This window comes from Chiloscyllium plagiosum, unplaced genomic scaffold (assembly GCF_037043375.1).
Source record: "Chiloscyllium plagiosum isolate Xiang-an unplaced genomic scaffold, Cpla_swu_hap1 HiC_scaffold_18, whole genome shotgun sequence".
In the NCBI taxonomy this organism is placed as follows: domain Eukaryota; kingdom Metazoa; phylum Chordata; class Chondrichthyes; order Orectolobiformes; family Hemiscylliidae; genus Chiloscyllium; species Chiloscyllium plagiosum.
Window position 1 is genome coordinate 111,146,704 of NW_028270156.1, and position 23,714 is coordinate 111,170,417.

Here is a 23,714-nt window from a genome sequence, read left to right on the forward strand (position 1 = left end):
CAGGCAGGGGTTGGTGTGTGTTTGAAGGGGAGGATCAGGCTGGTGTCGGCGTGTGAACGACGGTGGGGGTCAGGCTGCGGGCGATGAGTGGGTGGTGGTGAGCGTCAGGCTGGGGGCGGAGTGTGTACGACGGTGCGGGTCAGGCTGGGGGCGGTGTGTGGAGGGTGGTGAGGTTCAGGCTGGGGCGGTGTGTGGATGGTGGTGAAATTCAGGCTGGGGGCGGTGTGTGGACGGCATTGATGGTCAGACTGGGGGCGGTGTCTGGACAGTGGTGAGGATCATTGTGGGGGCGTGGTATGGATGGCAGTGAGGGACAGCCTGGGGGCGGTATGTAGATAGCGGTGAGCGTCAGGCTGGGGGCGTTGTGTGGACCGCGGTGAGGGTCAGGCTGGGACTGGTGTGTGGGTGGCTGTGAGGTTCAGGCTGGGGGCGGTGTTGGGTGATGGTGGGTGTCAGGCTGGGTATGGTGTGTGGGTGAAGGTGATGGTCAGGCTGGGGTCATTTTTGGACGGCAGTGAGGGTCAGGCTGGATACGGTGTGAGGACGGTGGTGAGGGTCAGGCTGAGGGTGGTGTGTGGAAGGCAGTGAGGATTAGGCTTGGGTCGGTGTGTGGGCGGCGGTGAGGGTCAGGCTTCTGGCAATGTTAGACGGTGGTGGAGTCAGGCTGGGGGCGGTGTGTGGCGATGATGTGGGTCAGGCTGCGGGTGGTGTATGGGCAGTGGTGAGATTCAGGTTGGGGGCGGTTTTATGTGGTGTTGGGTGTCAGGCAGGGGGTGGTATGTGTTCGGAGGGGATGGTCAGGCTGAGGTCAATGCATGAATGACGGTGGGGGTCAGGCTGGAGGCGGTGTGTGGATGGCGGTGAGGGACAGGCTGGGGCTGGTGTGTGGACGGCTCTGAGGGTCAGGCTTTGGGCAGTGGTTGTATGGCGGTGAGGGATAGGCTGGTGATGATGTTGGATGGCGGTGAAGGACAGGCTGGTGGTGGTGTGTGGACAGCAGTGAGGGTCATGCTGGGGTATTGCTGGGCGGCGGTGAGAGTCAGCATGGGGACGGTGTGTGGATGGCAGTGAGGGTCAGGCTGGGGGCGGTGTGTGGACGGCGGTGAGGGATAGGCTGGAGGTGGCGTGTGGATGGTGGTGAGGGTCAGGTTTGGTCTGTGTTGGACGGCGGTGAGCGTCAGGCTGGGGGCGGTCAGTGGACAGTGGTGAGGGTCAGGCTAGGGGCGCTGTGTACACGGTGGTGAAGGTCAGGCTGGAGGTGGTGTGTAGATGGCGTTGATGGTCAGGCATGGGGCAGTGTGTGGACGGCATTGAGGGTCAGGCTAGGGTCGGTGTCTGGACGGTGGTGAGGATCATTCTGGGGGAGGTGTGTGGGTGGCTGTGAGGTTCAGGCTGGGGGCGGTGTTGGATGGTGGTGGGTGTCAGGCTGGGGGCGGTGTTGGCTGATGGTGGGTGTCAGGCAGGGGTTGGTGTATGTTCGGAGGGGAGGATCAGACTGGTGTCGGCGTGTGAATGACAGTGGTGGTCAGGCTGCGGGCGGTGAGTGGATGGTGGTGAGGGTCTGGCTGGGGGCAGAGTATGTATGATGGTGCGGGTCAGGCTGGGGGCGGTGTGTGGATGGTGGTGAAGTTCAGGCTGGGGGCGGTGTGTGGACAGCGTTGAGGGTCAGGCTGGAGGCGGTTGGTGGACGGTGGTGAGGATCATTCTGGGGGCATTGTGTGGATGGCGGTGAAGGTCAGGCTGGGGGCGGTATGTAGATGGCGGTGAGCGTCAGGCTGGGGGCATTGTGTGGACAGCGGTGAGGGTCAGGCTGAGACTGGTGTGTGGGTGGCTGTGAGGTTCAGGCTGGGGGCGGTGTTGGGTGATGGTGGGTGTCAGGCTGGGGGCGGTGTTGGGTGGCGGTGGATGTCAGGCAGGAGTTGGTGTGTGTTCGGAGGGGAGGATCAGGCTGGGGCGGTGCGGGACGGTGATGAGAGTCAGTCTGGGAGCGGTGTGCGGATGGCAGTGAGGGACAGGCTGGGTGCTGTGTGTGGACGGCGGTGAGATTCAGGCTGGGTGTAGTGTGTGAACGGCTAAATGGATAAGGCTAGGTTCAGTGTGTGGGCGGCAGTGAGGGTCAGGCTGGGGACGGTTTGTGGATGGCAGTGAGGGACAGGCTGGGGGCGGCGTGTGGACGTGGGTGAGTGTCAGGTGGCGGGCGGTATGTGGCCGGCGGTGAGGAACAACTCAGGACGGTGTTGGACGGCGGTAAGGGTCAGGTTGGTGGCGGAGTGTGGAAAGCGGTGAGGGTCACACTGGGACGTAGCTGCACGGCAGTGAGAGTCAGGCTGGGGATGGTCTGTGGATGGCAGTGAGGATCAGGCTGGTTCGATGAGTGGATGGTAGTGAGGGACAGGCTGTGGGCTGTGTGTGGATGGTTGTGAGGTTCAGGCTGGGGGTCGTGTGTGAACGGCTGTGAGGATAAGTCTCGGGTCAGTGTGTGGGCGGCAGTGAGGGTCAGGCTGGGGCGGTATTGGACGGCAGTGAGGGTAAGGCTTGTGGGGGCGTTGTGTGGACGGCAGTGAGGATCAGGCTGGGGGTGGTGTGTGGGTGGCTGTGAGTTTCAGACTGGGGGCGGTGTTGGGCGGTGATGGTGTCAGGCTGGGGGATGTTGGGTAGTAGGCAGGGGTTGGTGTGTGTTCGGAGGAGAGGATCAGGCTGGTGTCGGCGTGTGAACAACGGTGGGGGTCAGTTTGCTGGCGCTGAGTGGATGGTGGTGAGGGTCAGGCTGGGGGGGTGTGTGTACGACAGTGCGGGTCAGGCTGGGGACGGTGTGTGGATGGTGGTGAGGTTCAGGCTGTGGGTCGCGTGTTGGCGTCAGTAACTTTCAGCCTGGGGATGGTGTGTGGGTGTTGTTGAGGGTCAGACTGGGGATGGTGTGTGGGCGGTGATGAAGGTCAGGCTGGGGGCGGTGTGTGGGCTGTGATGTGAGTCAGTCTGGGGATGGTGTATGGATGACAGTGAGGGTCAGGCTGGGGGCGCTGTGTGGATGGCAATGATGGACAGGCTGGGGTCGGCATGTGTACTGCGGTGAGGGTCAGGTTGGGTGCGGTGTGTGTACGACAGTGAGGGTCAGGCTGGGGATGGTGTGTGGACGGCGGTGAGGGACAGGCTGGTGGCGGTGTGTGGACAGCAGTGTGGGTCAGGCTGAGGTGGTGCTGGACGGCGGTGAGAGTCAGCCTGGGAACGGTGTGTGAACGGCAGTGAGGGTCAGGCTGGGTGCGGTGTGCGGATGACAGTGAGGGACAGGCTGGGGGCGGTGTGTGGATGGCAGTGAGGGTCAGGCTGGGGCGGTAATGGATGGTGGTGAGGGTCAGGCTTGTGGCAGTGTTGGACGGCAGTGGGGGTCAGGCTGTGGGGTGTTGGTGGATGGTGGTGGAGTTCAGGCTGGGGCGGTTGGTTGACGATGGTGCGGGTCAGGCTGGGGGTGGTGTGTGGACAGTGGTGAGGGTCAGGCTGGGGTCATTGTTGGACGGCAGTGAGGGTAAGGCTGGAGACGGTGTGTGGATGCCGGTGAGTGTCAGGCTGGGGGCGGTGTATGGGCAGTGGTGATGTTCAGCCTTGGGGTGGTGTGTGGACGGCAGTGAGGGTAAGGCTGGTGGCGGTCTGTGGACGGTGGTGAGGGATAGACTGGTGGCGGTGTATGGACAGCAGTGTGGGTCAGGCTGGGGTGGTGCAGGATGGCGGTGAGAGTCAGCCTGGGGACGGTGTGTGAACGGCAGTGAGGGTCAGGCTGGGTGCGGTGTGCGGCTGACAGTGAGGGACAGGCTGAGGGCGGTGTGTGGATGGCAGTGAGGGTCAGACTGGTGCGGTGTGTAAACATCATTGAGCGTTAGGCTGGGTGTGGTGTGTGGACAGCGGTGGGTTTCAGACTGGGGACGGTCTACAGGTGGCAGTGAGGGTCAGGCTGGAGACGGTGTGTGGATGGAGGTATGGGTCAGGCTGGGGGCGGTGTGTGTGCAGTGGTGAGGGTCAGGCTGGTGGCGGTGCGTGGATGGTGGTGAGGGTCAGGCTAGGGGTGGTGTGTGGACGGCAGTGGGGGTCAGGCTGTGGCAGTGTTGGACGGCGGTGGGGGTCAGGCTGGTGGACATCGGTGTACAGCGGTGGTGTCTGGCTGGGGGTGTATGGTGGACGGTGGTGTGGATCAGGCTGGGGCGGTGTGGGACTGCAGTTAGGGTCAGGCTGGGTCGGTGCGGGACGGTGGTGAGAGTCAGGTTGGGGACCGTTTGTGGATGGCAGTGAGGGTCAGGCTGGGGTCGGTGTGCAGATAGCAGTGAGGGACAGGCTGGTGGCGGCGTTTGGACGGCGGTGAGTGTCAGGCTGGGTGCAGTGTGTGGATGGCAGTGAGGGACAGGCTGGAGACAGTGTGTGGGTGACGGTGAGGGTCAGGTTGGGGGTGGTTGGTGGACGGTGGTGTGGGAAGTAAAGGTCAGGCTAGTGGCGGTGTGTGGGCGGTGATGTGAGTCAGTCTGGGGACGGTGTGTGGACAGCCGTGAGTGTCAGGCTGGGGGCGCTGTGTGGATGCCAGTGAGGGACAGGCTGGGTCGGCATGTGGACTGCAGTGAGGGTCAGGTTGGGTGCGGTGTATGCACGACAGTGAGGGTCAGCTTGGGTGCGGTGTGTGCACGACAGTGAGGGTCAGGCTGGGGATGGTATGTGGGTGGCAGTGAGGGACAGGCTAGGGGTTGTGCGTGGACGGCAGTGAGGGTCAGGCTTGGGGTAGTGTGTGAACGGCTTTTAGGATAAGGATAGCGTCAGTGTGTGGGCGGCAGTGAGTGTCAAGCTGGGGTAGTGTGAGTATGGCAGTGAGGGACAGGCTGGGGGTGGTGTGTGGACAGTGGTGAGGGTCAGGATGGGGTCATTGTTGGATGGCAGTGAGGGTCAGGCGGTGACTGTCAGGCTGGGGGCGGTGTATGGGCAGTGGTGAAGTTCAGCCTTGGGGTGGTGTGTGGATGGTGGTGAGGGTAAGGCTGGTGGTGGTCTGTGAACGGCGGTGAGGGACAGGCTGGTGGCGGTGTGTGGACAGCAGTGTGGGTCAGGCTGGGTGGTGCTGGACGGCGGTGAGAGTCAGCCTGGCGACGGTGTGTGAACGGCAGTGAGGGTCAGGCTGGGTGCGGTGTGTGGTTAACAGTGAGGGACAGGCTGGGGGCGGTGTGTGCACGACAGTGAGGGTCAGGCTGGGGATGGTATGTGGATGGCAGTGAGGGACAGGCTAGGGGTTGTGTGTGGACGGCAGTGAGGGTCAGGCTTGGAGTAGTGTGTGAACGGCTGTTAGGATAAGGCTAGCGTCAGTGTGTGGGCGGCAGTGAGTATCAAGCTGGGGTGTTGTGAGTATGGCAGTGAGGGACAGTGGTGAGGGTCAGGCTGGGGTCATTGTAGGACGGCAGTGAGGGTCAGGCTGGAGCCGGTGTATGGGTGGTGGTGAGGGTCAGGCTGGGGGCGTTGTATGGGCAGCGGTTAGGGTCAGCCTTGGGATGGTGTTTGGACGGCGGTAAGGGTCAGGCTGGTAGTGGTGTGTGGACGGTGGAGGGTGTCAGGCTGGTGGCGGTGTGTAGACAGTGGTGAGGGTCAGGCTGAGTGCGGCCTGTGGGCGGCAGTGGGGTTCAGGCTGGAGGTAGTGTGTGGGCAGCAGTGAGGGTCAGGCTTGTGGCAGTATTGGATGGCAGTGAGGGTCAAGATGGGGGCGGTTGGTGGACAGTGGTGGGGTCAGGCAGGGGCGGTTGGTGGATGGTGGTGAGGGTCAGGCTGGGCAGTGCGGGATGGTGGTGAGAGTCAGGCTGGGGACGGTTTGTGGATGGCAGTGAGGGTCAGGCTGGGGGCGGTGTGTGGATGGCAGTGAGGAACAGGCGGGCAGCGGCGTGTGGACGCTGGTGAGGATCAGGTGGGGGCGTTGTGTGACCGGCGGTGAGGGATAGGCTCGGAACGGTGTTGGACGGCGGAAAAGGTCAGATTGGTGGCGGAGTGTGGACGGCGGTGAGGGTCACGATAGGAATGGTGTGTCGACGGTGCTGATGGTCAGGCAGGGGTCATTGTTGGACGGTAGTGAGGGTCAGGCTGGAGACGGTGTGTGGGTGACGGTGAGGGTCAGCCTTGGGGTGGTGTGTGGGTGTCGGTGAGGGTCAGGCCGGGGGTGGTGTGTGGATGGTGGAGAGTGTCAGGCTGGGGGCGGTGTGTAGACAGCGGTGAGGGTCAGGCTGGGTGTGGTAAGTGGACAGTGGTGGGGTTCAGGCTGGGGGCGGTGTGTGGGCAGAAGTGAGGGTCAGACTGGAGACAGTGTGTGGGTCAGGCCGGGGGTGGTGTGTGGATGGTGGAGAGTGTCAGGCTGGGGGCGGTGTGTAGACAGCAGTGAGGGTCAGGCTGGGTGTGGTAAGTGGACAGTGGTGGGGTTCAGGCTGGGGGTGATATGCGGGCGGAAGTGAGGGTCAGACTGGAGACAGTGTGTGGGTGGCGGTGAGTGTAAGGCTGGGGGCGGTGTGTGGGCAGTGGTGAGGGTCAGCCTTGCGGTGGTGTGTGGATAGCAGTGAGGGTCAGGCTAGTTGTGGTGTGATCGCGGCAGTGAAGGTTAGGCTGTGGCAGTGTTGGATGGCGGTGGGGACAGGCTGAGGGGGGATGGTGTACAGCAGTGGGGTCAGGCTGGTGGCGGTGTGTGGACGGTGATGTGGGTCAAGTTGGGGCGGTGCGGGACGGCTGTTAGAGTCATGATGCTTCCACTGCTCATTGCAAATGCGAATGCATTCGGTTTGGTGATTCGTTCAAAAATATAGGTCGCAGAATGGGTCAGGGTTAGGAACAATTTAGGCAGGATTCTTTAATCAGCTAAAATTAACAAATTTATCATCCAAAGAAAGTTACTCAAATTACGTTGGAAAGATACATGACTAACAGTTTCGATATTACAAATCTGAGCACCAATGTTTCTCTTTCTAAAAGTACTGACACATGCACACATTTGATGACCAACAGAACAACAACATCTCGGCAGAGCGTTAATTTGGAAGAACTGTGCCGAAATATTAATTGACCTCATGATGAAAGGGAACATTAGTGATTGTTCCAAATATCATTTAGCTTATGGAGCTATTCTGTTCTTACAAGCTACTGGTAATGGGATCACTTCCTGGAATAGATGATTTTGCTGAATTCCCTTTACTTCAGGAAGTGGGACGATTCCAGTGAATCCTCAACAGGAATTCTCCATGAGTGGCAAGGATGACTGAGGAGTTTTCAGCTCACATACATTGCTGGGAAGAGGAACACGGAGAGGAAGGGAGCAACAGGCTGTTACTTCTCAGGAAGGGTACATTTCCTGCCTCTCTGAGTTGAATCACACAATAAAATTATCCAACCCCAAAATGGATTAAATGAGGTCTCTTTGGACAGTCTTTGAACTGTACGACTCCGTTGCATTCCCTTCTGCATTTAGTACATCATTGATGCTGTTGTATGCAGAGCCAATACTTTCGTAACAAATAGCCCATTAAATTTCAAGATGTGTTTACATGTTCCTGTACACTTTTAAAATACAACTTGTGATATCTTCATAATAACTGTATTTAAATTAATACATCTTCGTCTTAAATTTCTTGCCCAGTCTCTTCTCGCATACGAGATGAAATATCCATCAGGTTTTCACAAACTTAAAATCTTATATGGTCAATAAGAATATTTCTCATTCTCAGGCCTAAACATCTAATTGTACATATCATAATGCCTTCATCCCAAGAATGAGTAAAGAGAAACATCTTTGAAAAGTTTCAAAATCACTTTGTGTTTCACTTCAGTGGAATTACAACCCCACACAATCTATCAGATGTCGTCTCAGCAACGGCCTGTGCACACGCAGTAAAACATCCTTAAGATCAGACCCAATACTCTTTACAAGAAAAAAAGTAACATTGCATTTATTTTCCAAATCACGTGCTGCATCTACAGACTAACATGGTGTGATTTATGTACCAGGACACAGGTATCCCTTTGTACCACCGAGTTCTGCATTCTGCCTCTAGTTACATAGTTTATTTTTGTTTTATGGAGTATAGGTCTGCTTGATGAGCTGTAGGTTTGATATCCAGACGTTTCATTTCCTGGCTCGGTAACATCGTCAGTGGCGACCTCCAAGTGAAGCGAAGCTGCTTTCTATTTATATGTTTGTCCTGGATGGGGTTTCTGGGGTTTGTGGTGATGTCATTTCCTCTTCGTTTTCTGAGCACAGAGTATAGACTAAGATATGGGGGGATCGCTACCCGGTCAGAAATGTGGTATTTCAGATGCAGCAATGTGTTTGTGTATGGCGTTGTAGTTGGTGGGCCAGGCCTCTAGGAGTTCTCTGGCATGCCTTTGCCTAGCTTGTCCCAGGATAGATGTGTTGTCCCAATCGAAATGGTGTTATTTTTATCATCCGTGTGTAGGGCTATGATGGAGAAAGGGTCGTGTCTTTTTTATGGCTAGCTGGTGTTCGTGTATCCTGGTGGCTCACTTCCCGTTTGTCCTACGTGGTGTTTCTGGTGGTCCTTGCATGGAATTTTGTAGACGACGTTGGTTTTGTCCATGGGATGTACTTGGTCTTTTAAGTTTGTTAGTTTTTGTTTGAGAGTGTTGGTGGGTTTATGCTTCCTCTAAACACAAACTTCCCGTCACCGACATTGTGCCATTCGTTTTGCTGAAGGTTTGCTCACGACCCTCCCCTGTGTGTGTCCCATTGCAGACACCGTGTCAACGCTTGACATCTCATTGAATGACTATTCTGGTGTCTGAGAAAATTGAGCTCCAGTCCATTCAGCCCCTTCATCCAAATCAATAATCTAGATTGCAATCTGTTGGGGACCCCACACTGATCTCTGGGGAATTCCACTTGTGACAGCTTTCCAACCTGAAAATAAACAATAATCTCTACCTGTATTTCCTGGTAGCTAACCAGGGCTCCCCTTTTCCTGTGTAGCTGCCCAGAAAGGATGCATGGCCTCCTGCTGTGCTGTGCAGCTGATTGTCGATTTGTTTCTGATCTCAGAGATCCTCCTTCCGGCCATTTGTTGTCAGATGATCAGGTATAGTTCGTACCGTCAATGATCTTGATCCCTCAGAGTTTAAACATGAGCACAGAGTATAGACTAAGATATGGGGGGATCGCTACCCGGTCAGAAATGTGGTCTTTCAGATGCAACAATAGAACCATTCTGCAATATCAGATATGTGCTCAATTTACACCAGACAGACACTGAGGAAGAGGGGATGTTTCCTATTAGCCTGATTAAGATGTGTCCCCTTCACAACTTAATCATTAATTTAATTTTTGGCTGTTGGTGCTGTGTTGAAAAATTGTCGCAGTCACTACACATTAAAATAAACTATTGTCTTTGATAGGCGACCTTATAGATGTTTATAAAATAACGAGGGACATGGAAAGGATAAATAAGCACAGTCTTTTTCCTTGGGCAAGGGAGTCCAGTACTAGAGGCACAATTTTAAGGTGAGAGGGGAAAGATATCAAAGGGACCTAAGGGGTAACTTGTTCACATAGACTATGTGTATGGAATGAGCTGTTAGAGTAAGTGGTGGAGGCTGGTGTGATTACAATCCTCTGGCAGTGAGAGTCGTGAACCATTAGCCTTGTTTGATGGTAGGTGCTATAACAAAAGTACAGTGAGTGTGTGGGAGCAAAGAGCATACGATTACCCTTATGTTGACAGAGGGGGGAAGGTTATTGATATTTGTTCTGTATTGCTGGACATTTCTTCAGACCGCATACACTGCACTGAGCTGGGTGGTGAGCTCAGACCATGTTCAGTGGGTCTAGTGGTGTGGCCCCCTCGGGAAGAGAATGGTCCTCCTTTGTACGAGCCCTTCCACCAGGGCCGCCTTGCCCTTGTCGACAAACCGTCGTATATTTGCCCCTCATCTGACATGGTCGAGATAAACTGTGCAGGACAGCTCTGAACTGAGAAAGCTGAACGGTTTGCCCCTTGTCCTTTTAAACATGGCACCAGTGCTTGGGATCACAAATTATCCAGGGGCATACGAGCGATGGTGAGTACCTCCAGCCATAATGGATGGGAGAATCTGGCTGGCATTGAATGAGAGGGATACCATGTGGTGCGTGGGTAGTTAATGAGGTAAGTTCATAAAGTTAGCACCAGGAAACTAACACGACCTCGTGCAGACAATCCCTCTGTCACACTCAATGAAAATGTCACTGAAACAAGTTATTGTTAGATTCAGCCCAATGAATCGAAGTTGTACTGACCCTTCTCCAAGTTACAAAGCAGCAGAACAAATGCTCAACCAAAATTCTCCATCATCTGACCTCACACCAATATCACGTTCACCCATCCTTCCTGGAAACACTGGCTTAAGTTGCAGGATGCTGTGGAAATGTTTACATTTCAACATTCTGGAACCTGGGAACACATCCATCTCCCTCTCTGATATTTCTACTTCTGTAGAAAATTCTCTTGAACTCAATCCAGGAATTGAGGACTCATTGTCTCTCAATTTCGCCCTCTCTGTCTATACCCCAAACTCCTCCCATTTGTTGGTATTTAAACTGGGTCCCAGGCGATCACTCTCTGGCCGTCATGTTCACACCCACAGTACAGATATGGAGCTGTAAATGGATGGGAGCTGCACATTATGTCACTCCCAGCATGGGCTGCAAGTTTCCCCACGCTGGACAATGATCTAAAACAGTGTTACTGAGCAATGTACTGGGGTGGTGGACACAGTTCCACACCCTGGTCACATGTCTTACCTGGTTTTATAGATGAATGCACTACTGTGGTCTGCATACCTTTCCACTCTGGTAGATTGTGGTTTTCATTGTACAGTACATCCGCTCGATCTGCACAGTGCTCCATGCTGAAAACATTTCTGATCTGGCTTTATAGATCAAAGCACTGCTATGGTCTGCACAGTGTTCCACGCTGGAACGATTGCTGGGTTGTGTTGAGCAGTATGCGAGCCTGGTCTGCACAGTGCTTCATGCTGAACAGATATCGCCTCTGGATTTATGGTGTCAGGGCTGGTTCTTTGAGGTGGATTGAAAATGTGATATAACGAAACATTTCAGTCGATATGACAATGACTTTATTTTTGGTCTCATTCTTGTGATTGGACCCTCCAAATTCTGAATCCTCCGGTCAGTGCCATTCTTCAATCTACTTGCATATTTTGGCAACTTGTCCCATGAGTAATTGTCTAGTTCTAATGTGAATAACTATCCTGTCTATTTCGCTTGTCTTTGCCATTGTTCACCCTGGAGCATCAGGATGCGATAAACCTCAGTAAGGTCACTCTTCAGACTCAACGCGCCAGGGAACATAGCCGCAGACCATTCACACTATCCGTGTAGCTCAACATCACCCGCTACCTCAACATCAGCAACATAATTGTAAATCTTTACTGCACCCTTTCAAGTTTAACAACATCTTTTCTATAGTAGGGAGAACAAAATTCAAGGCAGTATTACAGAAGTGGCTGAACCTAATGAGTAGGCGAAAGTGAGTACTGAAGAAGCTGGAGTTTAGAGTCGAGAGTGTGGCTGGAAAAGCACAGCATGTCAAGCAGTATCCGATGAGCAGAATAGTCAATGTTTCGGGCAAAGGTCCTGCTGAAGGACATTTGCTCAAAACATCGATTTTCATGCTCCTCGGATGCTGTCTGATCTAGCCTCCTTTTCCAGCACCACACTCTGAATCCAGTGTATATCTCAGATGGCCCTCTTCTTCAAAAATCGCAATTTCCCCCCCACATGGTCGACGATGCCCTGTCGCGTATCTTATCCACCTCCCACACCTCTATCTTCGAATCCCACCCCTCCTACTGCAACAGAAAAATAACATCCCTGTTCCACAACTTCCATCCCACAAAACCTCCAAATACAATGTATTTTCCTCCCCCATTTGCGCCACCTACAAACAGATCCCACCACCAGAGATATACTTCCCTCGCCACCCCTATCTGCATTCAATAAAGACCGTTCCCTCCGTGACTACCTCATCAGGTCAACACGCCCCACCAAAACACTCTCCCCTTGCAGTTCCTTCCCCTGGCACCGCAGAAATTGCAAAACCTGCGTCCTCACCTCCGCCCTCACCTCCACTCAAGGCCCAGCAGGTTCCTTCCATATCCATCTGGGTTTTACCTGCACTTACAAACACAGCACCTACTGTATCCATTGCTCCCGATGTTGCCTCCGCCACATTGGGGAGACAGGACGCTAACATGCAGCACATTTCAGAGAACATCTACAGGACACTCGCACCAATCAACCCCACTGCCCCATGACCAAACATTTCAGGACACCATCCCACTCCGCCAAGGTCCTGGGCCTCATCAACCACCACCCGCTCACCACCTGGAGGGAGATACCTGGAGGGAGAAAGCCCTATCTTCCACCTTGGGATCCTGCAACCACACGGGGTTTCACTAGTTTCATCATTTTCCTTTCCCAAACTTTATCCTCCCAACTCAGCATAGCCCCCATGACCTGCCCATCTTCTTTCCCACCTTTCTGCTCCAACCTCCTCTCCGACATATCACCTCCACTCCCAACTTCATCTAGCTATCACATTCACAGCTACCTTCCCCCATTCCCATCCTCTTCCCATTTATCTCTCAGCACATTAGAGCGACAAGCCTCATTCCTGATGAAGGGCTGACACATGAAATGTGGATTCTTCTGCTCTTCGGATGCTGCCTGAAGGGCTTTGCTTTTCCAGCACCACATTCTCGACTCTGACCTCCAGCATCTGCTATCCTCACTTTCTCCCTTGAATTAGTGATTCCAGAAATTTCTGCCCCAGACATTTTATGCAGCCAGTCAGTTATTTTATCCCAGTCTCCTATTATAAACAGAGTGGAACTTATATAGCCTTGCACAGCTCTGGCAATTCTCCCAAATACAAAGAAATGGTAAAAAGACAGATTGAAAGATTTATAGTCGGTCCGTCAGTAACTCTCATCCATTCCATCCAGACTGAGTAAATATTCCCTTTTATTATGGTATGAAATGTGATGTAAGGAAGGGTTTAACTGAACCTGTTTGTTCAGTGACTGTGGTTAATGTCAGTCCGCATGGATTGTAATTATTCCAGTGGAGGGTTTCCATCTTTTACTGATAAATGGGCACCGTCAACATGTTATTCCGCAGTATGAGTGGGAGCATCACCGACAGCCCTAACAGAGATCAGCAGCTCCATAGAAAGGGGGAAGAGAGGTTAGAATCTGAGAACATTTGACTGGAATATTCCAACAATGGATCCGAATCTGAAAACGTTAGACTGGAATGTTCCAACAATGGATCAGAATCTGAGAACGTAAGACAGGAGTGTTCCAACAATGAACAGGGGTTTATCCAATTCTGTTTGGTATCTTTCTACATATTATGATTGGTTGTCGTTATCATTGCGGGTTTATTTTGCTCTTCGCATTATTCAATATATTTATTATCCTCTACTGTCTATCGTTGGTGTCCCTGGTAAGTCTCACTGTCCAGATATTTTTTCTACAAACCAGTTACGACTGTATTTCTGTTCCTTCATATAGAGTACAACTCTTACCAAAAATAGTGTTCCTGGTGATACTTTGAATCCAGTTCAATTCCTGTCTCCCTCCTTGCATCTGGCGGTGTTACTCATGGGTCTCTATGTTGACCTACTCACTTTCAGATGTGAGCCATCGACGCTCTGCCATTGTTATTTAAATATTGGGATTGTGGAGGTCATTGTCCTCTATTGTGTTTACAAACTCCATTTCCTCACAGGGATTCCATCCCATCCCTGGCCAACATTTGTTTTTCATTCATTTGTGGGACTTGAGTGTTGCTGGCTGGCCAGCATTTACAGCACAACTCTATTTGCCCTTGAGAAGGTGAGGGTGAGCTGCCTTCTTGAATCGCTGCAGTCCACTTGCTGTTGGTTGACCCACAATGCCAGTAGGGAGAGAATTCCAGGATTTTGACCCAACGACTGTGAAGGAACAGCAGTATATTTCAAATCAGCGCGATAAGTGGCTTGCGGCGGGGTGGCGGGCGGGGGGGGGGGGGGGGGGGTGGGGGGGGTGGGGGGGGGGGAGTGGCGGGAGGAGGTGAAACATGCAGAAATTTGACACAGACAAATCACAACATTGGTGATCCCTTTGGCCATGAGCTGATTCCAGACACCATGCCCTGACCATTATTAACTTTAACTACTCACTGCTCCAGAATATACTTCACTGACTTAACCCATCGGCTGTTTGAACCTTGAGCTGTGAAATACAGACTTACTGATGACAACAATCTGCTGCTGACACTCTCGGGTTGAAACCTGCAGAAACAAATCTGCTTCGAACTCATCCCAAAATCCCATTCATCTGACATTCCTACACACGCTGATCTATATCACTATTGTGTCTGGCAAGGCCTTTATTTTAATTTTCTTAAGCACTATAACTCACCTGTCCATGAAACGTCTCTTAGTCTCTTTGTTTCGGTGACCCAAATCCCGGCAGTTGTTCATATTTGACCTGGTTTCCTTCAAGTGCATTTTCTCTCAAGCAATGACTTTCTTATTCAACCACCCCAAATGCACGCCCCCCACCACACACACACACACACACACACATCTTCCCCTGCTGTATGTATTTGATATGTGCATCGTTCCCATATGATAGTAATGTTAGCAATACTGAAATTTGAAATTTTGAAATTTGGATAAGGGTATTAAAAACCAAAACAATCTATGACACTCTTAGAGAGATTCTTACCTGGGAAGAGTTAAAAAAAACTCAGTTTTCTGCAGTCAAGAGAACTCGTGTGGAAGAGCAGAGAGATAAAATGGCAAGGCTAGAAGCTGAAATGGCTAATGATTAGCAGTTGGTCCATAAATCAAAGTTTGTCTTCTGTGAGGGATGGAGAAGAATGTGAGAGATCTTAAAATATATACCTGAGAGAGTATGGTTTACTGGCATAGGCCAGGAGTAGCAGGGAAAGAGGTTTCAGCATTGAGCGGTGCAAAAACATGTAAATCTTGTAAGCTGAGACATGAGGAGACATGTCGTTGAGAAGGACTATTGGAGAGATGCAATTTGCTCCATGATGTGATGTGTGGTTGGAGTGTCCGGTTAAACTATCAACAGAAATATTTTACAATTGGGCCTTGAGCTTGGTGTTGGCGTTACAACATTTCAGCATTTAACTTCCAAATAATGTGCCCGAGACAAATCTACATACGATCATAACTCCTAAACGTTTTTGGAGAAATTTAGGGAGAAAACTTCTGGGCTATTCAGATAGATGTTATTATTATTGCCATTCAGTTTGGAAGTTATACAGGTGACAGGACGAGAAACCGTACTTGCTGCCAAGTTGTCGAGACTTGGATGAAGAAAGACAGAGGCGTGCTGTGGCCTGAGTAAACTGACTGAAATAAAATGGAGTTGCGAATGTTTACATGCTTAGTGTCAATACAAGATATATGTATTGTAGTCTACTGAAACAGTAAGAATAAGGAGTTTAAAATGAAGTCACTTTTGCATATTGATTGTTCATTTTTTTTTCAAACGGAGGGCTGTGACTTCTATGATCTGGAACTTTCCAGGCAGGGCTGGTGACATATCCATCATTTCCCATTATGTTGACATCAATGTCACCATTCAGAGACGGAGGATATATATGGTGGATGAGGTGAATACAATGTTTTCTCCGACAGCAGGGAACTGCCGAGTGTATCCTTGTTTTCCCAGTAAAGCGGGATTCCCAATGATGTACATGGCTCTGCGGGTCCACATGTAATTGAGGAGATGGAAGGGAACTGAAGGACATCTCACTCCATTAATGTTACAGTGCGCCCATGCACAGTACAAAATGTTGGTTGATATCCACTGTCCTGGCAGCAGCCATAGCCTCTTCATTCAGACGCAGTCAGATCACTCCTTCATCATTGGTCTCCATGTAGAAAGAAATTAATGTATCGTAAAGGCCGTCCCCTGGCTACATGTTTCAAAACACTGTCCCCACTGCCAACCAACAACATCAAAATATCCGGTATGTACTGAGAGCAATTAGGCCACTGGAAATGTCACGGCGCAGACCATCAGGGAGATAGAGCAAAACCTCACATGTCTGAACGGGTCTGAGTGAACTCCCCAATACACAGTGTTACTAAGCCCAGTAATCTCTCTCCATTTCAGTAACATACTCCCTTCCATCCTTCCTGTAAACGTCATGACAGGTCATATCATGTTATATTCCATGGCCTCGCTTGATAATTTAATGTCTTGCTTATCACAGAGTCATCACAAAACTTAGCAGTAGTACATCTGTTCCATCCTCCTGATCGTTGATATATGTTGTAAATAGTTGAGGACCCAGCACTGGTAACTGTTTGACTCTACTGATGACGTTCTGTCAAACTTATTTAGACTGATTTATCGGAGTGCCTGCTTCCTGTTTGATAACCAGTCCACCCCTATTCCTGTGTACCACATTCGATGGGCTAAATAAGAACAAGGAACACCAGTCAGTAATTCATCCGCTCCAGCTTGCTCCACTACTGAATGCAAACATGGCTGATGTCATCGCCACCTCTGTTCCACTTTCCTGCCGATCTCCATCCTGAAACCCTGGTCAGTTGTTGTTGAGGCCTCATTCCTGAAGAAGGGCTTATGCCGAAACGTCGATTCTCCTGTTCCCTGGATGCTGCATGACCTGCTGCGCTTTTCCAGCAACACATTTTCAGCTCTGATCTCCAGCATCTGCAGACCTCATTTTCTCCTCATAATTTTCTATCCTGTAAACCGAGTAATAATATTGATGACAAATAGTTAAGGCATGAATACTAAAATCTGTGGCATCCCACAGGATATATTTGTCAAAAGAAAATGACACATTTATTCAATCTGATTGCATTTTGTTGGTTCACCAATCCTCCATGCAAGAATAAATTACTCCTAAACCCATGTTTTCTGATCTTATTGTTTACTCTTTGGAGAAGCGATATATTGAATCCCTTCTGAAAGAACAGATATAGTCCATCTCCAGGATTCCCACTATCCACCTTGTTCGTCACGTGTTTAAATAACTCAAGCAAACCATCCAAACACGATTTAGCCTTCGTAAACCATGTTGACTCGGACGGAGTGTGGTTTAACTTTGCAAATGTCCTGAACAATGGATTCTAATAATTTGGCTTAAGTTACTATAGTTTATCATTAAACTTTAATCCCTAACGTATACCATTAATACAAGTTCTTCCCTTTCGAAAACCTTTCCGTTTTCTTTGAATTCCTGTGTAACAGGCACAAGGCTTTAAGATATCTGCTCCAATTGCTGTGTAAGAGCCATGTGTGGCTGAATGGACTCATCATCCTGCTGGTGTACAAACTCGATGGGCTGACGTCTTTCTGGTGTTCCCATGTTGTCGTCTCCAAGGCCAGAATGACCTCCTCCCGTTGATGTGTAAGAGGGTTGGGAGATTTTGGAATCTTCCTGTTGCTGTGTAACAGCTCGAGTGGAGGATGGGTCTTCTCATATTCCTCCATAATAGGCTGGAGAAACTGAACAGTCTCCTCATGCATCCTTGAGATGGGACCGAGGGAGAATTGGTCTTCTCCTGTTCCCTTTCAACAGACACGTGTCTGAATTACCTCCTCCTTTCTCATAAAAACGTCTCAGATAGATTGTATCCTTATCCAATTCATTTGCAATAGGCTCAGTGGAGCTGAATGGCCTCTTGTTATCCCAGTGTAACAATCTCCAGTCGCTGTGTGGTCTCTTCTAGTTCCTGCGTAACAGGTTTGAGGAGGCTGAATGGACTGATCCCGTTGCTGTGTAATAAGATACCTTTCCGTTATCGCCTACTCTGGGTTCAGTGTTATAGGCTCGAGTGGCTGATTGGCCTCTCCCTGTAACTACACATCAAGCTCCAGGGGCTGAATTGCCTCGTCCTGTTCTGGTGTAACAAGGCCTGAATATCCTTCTGTTGTTCCTGTGTAATAGCCTAGAGAATGACATGCATTTCTCCATTATGTGTGTAATTGGCTTCTGTTTCTGACTCCTTCTCGTCATCTATTCTGAAATAGAATCACTTTCATTCTTGTAAAGTCCAATGTGTATTAGATGAACCTGACCATCCTTTCATTATAAACTAATAGCCTCATTCCACGAATCAGTTAAGGGAACCATCTCAGAACTGCTTCCAAAGTAACAATGTCCTTTTTCAGTGAGGAGATTAAATCTGTACACACTACTCCAGATGTGCTCTCATTAAGATCCTGTACAGCAACAGCAACGCTTCACCAGCCTGCTGTAAGATTCCCACCCAGGTAAGAGCAGTCTCAGCTGTCTGGAGGAATACACAGCATTGTTGAAAGATCTTTGTCCTTCTCTACTCCACCAGCATAACGGAAGCACTGAAGAAAATCTCACAATAAAGCTTGAGAAGAGCATAAATGATGTGGCGAGATGATTTCTACCGTTACTCTCCCAGAACCAACTTCACTGAGATTTCACTGAATCATATAAAGTGGAGCTCAGAAACAGCAATGAGAAGCAAACATTGATGGGATTTATATGTCAAAGTGAAAGCTGCAATACCAATGTCGGGCATGTTATAAAACAGGAAATGGGATCTATTCGTTTCTGTGTAATGCAGTAATAATGTACTGTTAAAATTATATCTAAGCTGTGCTAACCCAACTGAATGCTAATGTTGGGAAAAATGGATTTAGTGAGCATGCGTGAGATGATTTGCATTAACATTATTTCTAGCACCGAGATCAGGTTATTTAGGAATTGGTGTTGGATGATCAGAATAGCTAATTGAAAACTTTGCTGCAAATGACCTTTTGGAAACAGTGAACTCAACTTTTTATTTGAAATTAGATTCACTACAGTACGGAAACAGGCCCTTCGGGCCAAAAAGTCCACTTCAACCCTCCAAAGAGTATTCCACCCAAACCGGTGTCCCTCTAATTAATGCACCTAATGCTATGGGCAGTTTAATATGGCCAATTCACCTGACCTGCACATCTTTGGACTGTGGAGGGAACCGGAGTATCCAGAGGAATCCCACGCAGACACGGGGATAATGTGTAAACTCCACGCAGACAGTCTCTCGAGACTGGAATCAAACCGGGGTCTTTGTTGTTGTTAGGCAGCAGTGCTCGACGATGAGCCGCCATGTTGTCTCTTTTGGTTTTCCGATATCTGAGTACACAGCAGTGTTTTTTTTGTTTTCTTTGAAGTAACAATTATGAATCTGAGTCACACAAGCCATAAAGGTGTGAGGCGAAAGTAAATACTGCTAACGGTGGCGATCAGAGTCGAAGAATGTGGTGCTAGAAAAGCACAGCCGGTCAGCCAGCATATTAGTAGCATGAGAATCGATGTATCAGGCATAGGCCCTTCATCAGGAATGAGGCTTATGGGCCAAGGGGGCTGCGAGATAAATGTGAAGGGGGTGTGGTGGGTTGAAAGTGATAGGTGATGAAGGGAGACAGAACGCCTCATCTACTGCATCCATTAAACCCGATTTGATCTTCTCTACATCAGCAAGACAGAACGTTAACTTGTGATCGTTTCAGAAACCATCTCTGGTACAGTCACACAGACCAACTTCACCACCTTGTGGTTGAAAACTTTAACTCCTCCTCCCACTCTACCAAGGACATGTAGATCCTGGGCCTCCTCTATTGCCAAACCCTAACTACCTGAGTAATGGAGGAAGTACGCCTCATCGTCCACAATGGGACCCTCTAACCACACGGGACCAATGTGGATTTCACCAATTTCCCCATTTCCCCCTTTCCAATTCATGCCAATCCAACCTTTCAACTAGGCACCATCCTCTTGAATGTTCCTATGTGTCCATCTCCCTTCCCACCTATCCATTCCACCCTCCTCTCCGACCTATCACTTGCACACGCACCCCTCATCTACCTATTAGGTCAAAGGAAGCACCTGAGAAAAACGTCAGGCATTGTCGTAAACCAGTGGATTCACAGAAATGTAGGACCCAGCAAAGGAGGACAAAAATACTGAGAAAAACCTCATAAAGAGAAAAAGCATGCAAACATAATAACAACATATAAATTGCTAAAAAGCTTCTATCAATGTGAAACAAAAATAAAAACAAGGTCAAATGTGGAACACTGAGTGTGCGGACAGCATAATCTATTATAAGGAACAGAGACGTTACAGGGAATAGATACAGTTTCTTACTGTCTGTCTTCATGGAAGAATATCCAGAAATTCTCCTAGAAATACCAAGTGACCATGGGACTTGTGTAAGTAAAGTCTAAGATCGTGCTTATCAGTGATGAGGTAGCATTTGAAAAGACAGCTGGATTGAGTTTTGAAAAATCAGACAGACCAGATTTACTACATACATAAATGTCAGTGGAAGGAGCAATGGTCATATTGGTTGCATTACGGATTTTCACATTATTTTCTGACACATTTCAGAAAGACAGGTAGCCAATCAGGATAAGGGACAGTTATAAATATTATCTGCCAGTTTAAAAAAGAATGAATATGGAGAGTGGTGAACTACAGGCCAGGTAACCTGTCATCTGAAGAACATTCCACTAGATATATAGAAGGTAATGGCAAAACTGGGGGGGCGGGGGGGGGGGGGGGGGGGTTAGATAATGCATCGATGAAAAGAAAACCGTAAATTCTGGAAAGGGTGAAATTCTGGAAAGGGTGAAAATAGATAAGTCCCCTGGGCCTGATGGCATTTATCCTAGGATTCTCTGGGAAGCAAGGGAGGAGATTGCAGAGCCATTGGCCTTGATTTTTATGTCCTCGTTGTCTACAGGAGTAGTGCCAGAAGATTGGAGGTTAGCAAATGTGGTTCCCTTGTTCAAGAAGGGGAGTAGGGATAACCCTTAACTATAGGCCGGTGAGTCTCACTTCTGTTGTGGGCAAAGTCTTAGAGAGAATTGTAAGGGATAGGATTTATGCACATCTGGATAGGAATAATGTGATCAAGGATAGTCAGCATGGTTTTGTGAAGGGCAGGTCGTGCCTCACAAACCTTATTGAATTCTTTGAGAAGGTGACTAAGGAGGTGGACGAGGGGAAAGCGGTAGATGTGGTGTATATGGATTTTAGTAAGGCGTTTGATAAGGTTCCCCATGGTAGACTACTGCAAGAAATACGGAGGTATAGCATTGAGGGTGAGTTGGAGGTTTGGATTAGGAGTTGGCTGGCTGGAAAAAGACAGAGGGTAGTAGTTGATGGCAAAGTTCATCTTGGAGTGCCGTCACTAGCTGTGTTCCGCAAGGATCTGTTTTGGTACCATTGATGTTTGTCATTTTTATAAATGACCTGGAGGAGGGGTTAGAAGGTTGGGTGAGCAAGTTTGCGGATGATACGAAAGTCGGAGGAATTGGAGACAGTGAGGAAGGATGTGGCAGGTTACAGCGGGATATAGATAAGCTGCAGAGCTGGGCAGAAAGGTGGCAAATGGAGTTCAATTTAGCTAAGTGTGAGGTGATTCACTTTGGTAAGAGTAACAAAAAGATGGGGTACTGGGCTAATGGTCGGATACTTGGTAGTGTGGATGAGCAGAGGGATCTTGGTGTCCATGTAGACAGATCTTTGAAAGTTGCCACCCAGGTAAATAGTGCGGTGAAGAAGGCATATGGCGTACTGGCTTTTATTGGTAGAGGAATTGTGTTCCGGAGTCCTGAGGTCATGTTGCAGTTGTATAAGACTCTGGTGCGGCCACATCTGGAGTATTGTGTGCAGTTTTGGTCGCCATACTATAGGAAGGATGTGGAGGCACTGGAACGGCTGCAGAGGAGGTTTACCAGGATGTTGCCTAGTATGGTAGGACGATCGTATGAGGAAAGGCTGAGGCACTTGGGGCTGTTTTCATTGGAGAAAAGAAGGTTTAGGGGTGACTTGATAGAGGTGTACAAGATGATTAGGGGTTTAGATAGGGTTGACAGTGAGAATCTTTTTCCATGTATGGAGTCAGCTATTATAAGGAGGCATAGCTTTAAATTAAGGGGGGGTAGGTATAGGACAGATGTTAGGGGTAGGTTCTTTACTCAGCGAGTCGTGAGTTCATGGAATGCCCTGCCAGTAGCAGTGGTGTACTCTCCCTCATTATGGGCATTTAAGCGGGCATTGGATAGGCATATGGAGGATAGTGGGCTATTGTAGGTGAAGTGGGCTTGGATCGGCGCAACATCGAGGGCCGAAGGGCCTGTACTGCGCTGTATTCTTCTATGTTCTATGTTCTATAAGTGGCTAACATTGTTTTGGGCATGTTTGGAAGATGATGCTTGTAGCAATGAGGAACCAATGGATAACATTTTGTTGGATATTCAAGAGGTTTTGTTTTAAGAACCCACACACTCGTATCATAAGAAAAATTAAAGAAAACTGTATTGGGAAGAACATATTCAAATTGGAAAGTACAAATTAGGTTTACATTCATGTGAATGTAATTGGAATAGCATGTTGCTGAGACTAAACTTACAATATTGCATACCGTTTTGGAGTCCCTATCTAAGAAAGGATATACTGAGTACAGAGGAACTGCAAAAGGCATTCTACAGATTAATCCCTAAAATGGCAAGGTTGTCTGATTGGGAAACTCAGCCTGTAATCTCGAATTTGAAGTAATGAGAGACGATCGTAGTGAACCTTATAAACTTACAAACATAGTGGGGGCTGAATAATAGAGGGACATGGAGAAGTGCATGCAGGCGCGATGAGGTAGAATCCCATGATATTCTACACGGACAACAAGTTGAACAGAATAATCAGTAAACAGTTAGCGTCCATCAGAAACCAAGGGATCGAAGGTGTGTGCGAAGGTGGAGAACATTGAGAGATTGTGACATGAGAGCTTCACGTCTGTTTTACCTATGTGAAGGATGAAGCAGGTACAGAATTCGAGAGGATGGATGGGGAAGCTCTTGAACAGATTGATATAATATGCGAGCAGGAATTTGATGCTTTGGCTGGTAGAAAATTGAACTGATTGCCAGGTCTGAATGAGTTGTATCACAGGCTGCTGTTGCAGACAAGGGAATAAAGACACTGACTGAAAAAAAAGAATCTGACCATAGGGGATGTGCCAGAGGACTGGGGAACAGCTAATATGATTCCACTTTACAGTAAGGGTGGGATAGATAGACGTGTTAGATCACTGTTTGGGAAACTACTGGAGAAAATAGGGAAGGAGAACATCAGAATGGCAAGGTTTGATCAGGGATAATCATCATGACTTCATCATCCGGAAGTCACACCTAACGAATTTGAATTCGTTTGAGGAGGCCGTTTAATTAGTTTTGCAGCAAGGACTTTGACAAAGCGCCACATGGGGAAGTGAAAAATAAAGTAAAATCTCATGGAATCAAGGATAACTTGACAAGTTAACACGAAAATTGTCTAAGTGGCAGGAGTCAGAGGGTGGTGGGCGAAGGGTGTTTGTGCGACTTGAGTCCAGCGTCCCCTGGTGTACCACAGGGATCAGTGCTGTGTCCCTTATTATTTGTAGTATTCATAAATGGTGCAGATGTGAATGGAGGGAGGTGGGTGGAGGGGGTGGGGGTTGTAATAAATAAGTTGGTGTTTGCGTGGTTGGTTGGTAGTGAGGAGGAAGGTCTTATGTCACAGAAAGATACACATAGATTGGTCAGATGGGCAGATCAATGGCAGATGGAATGTAAACCTAATAAAT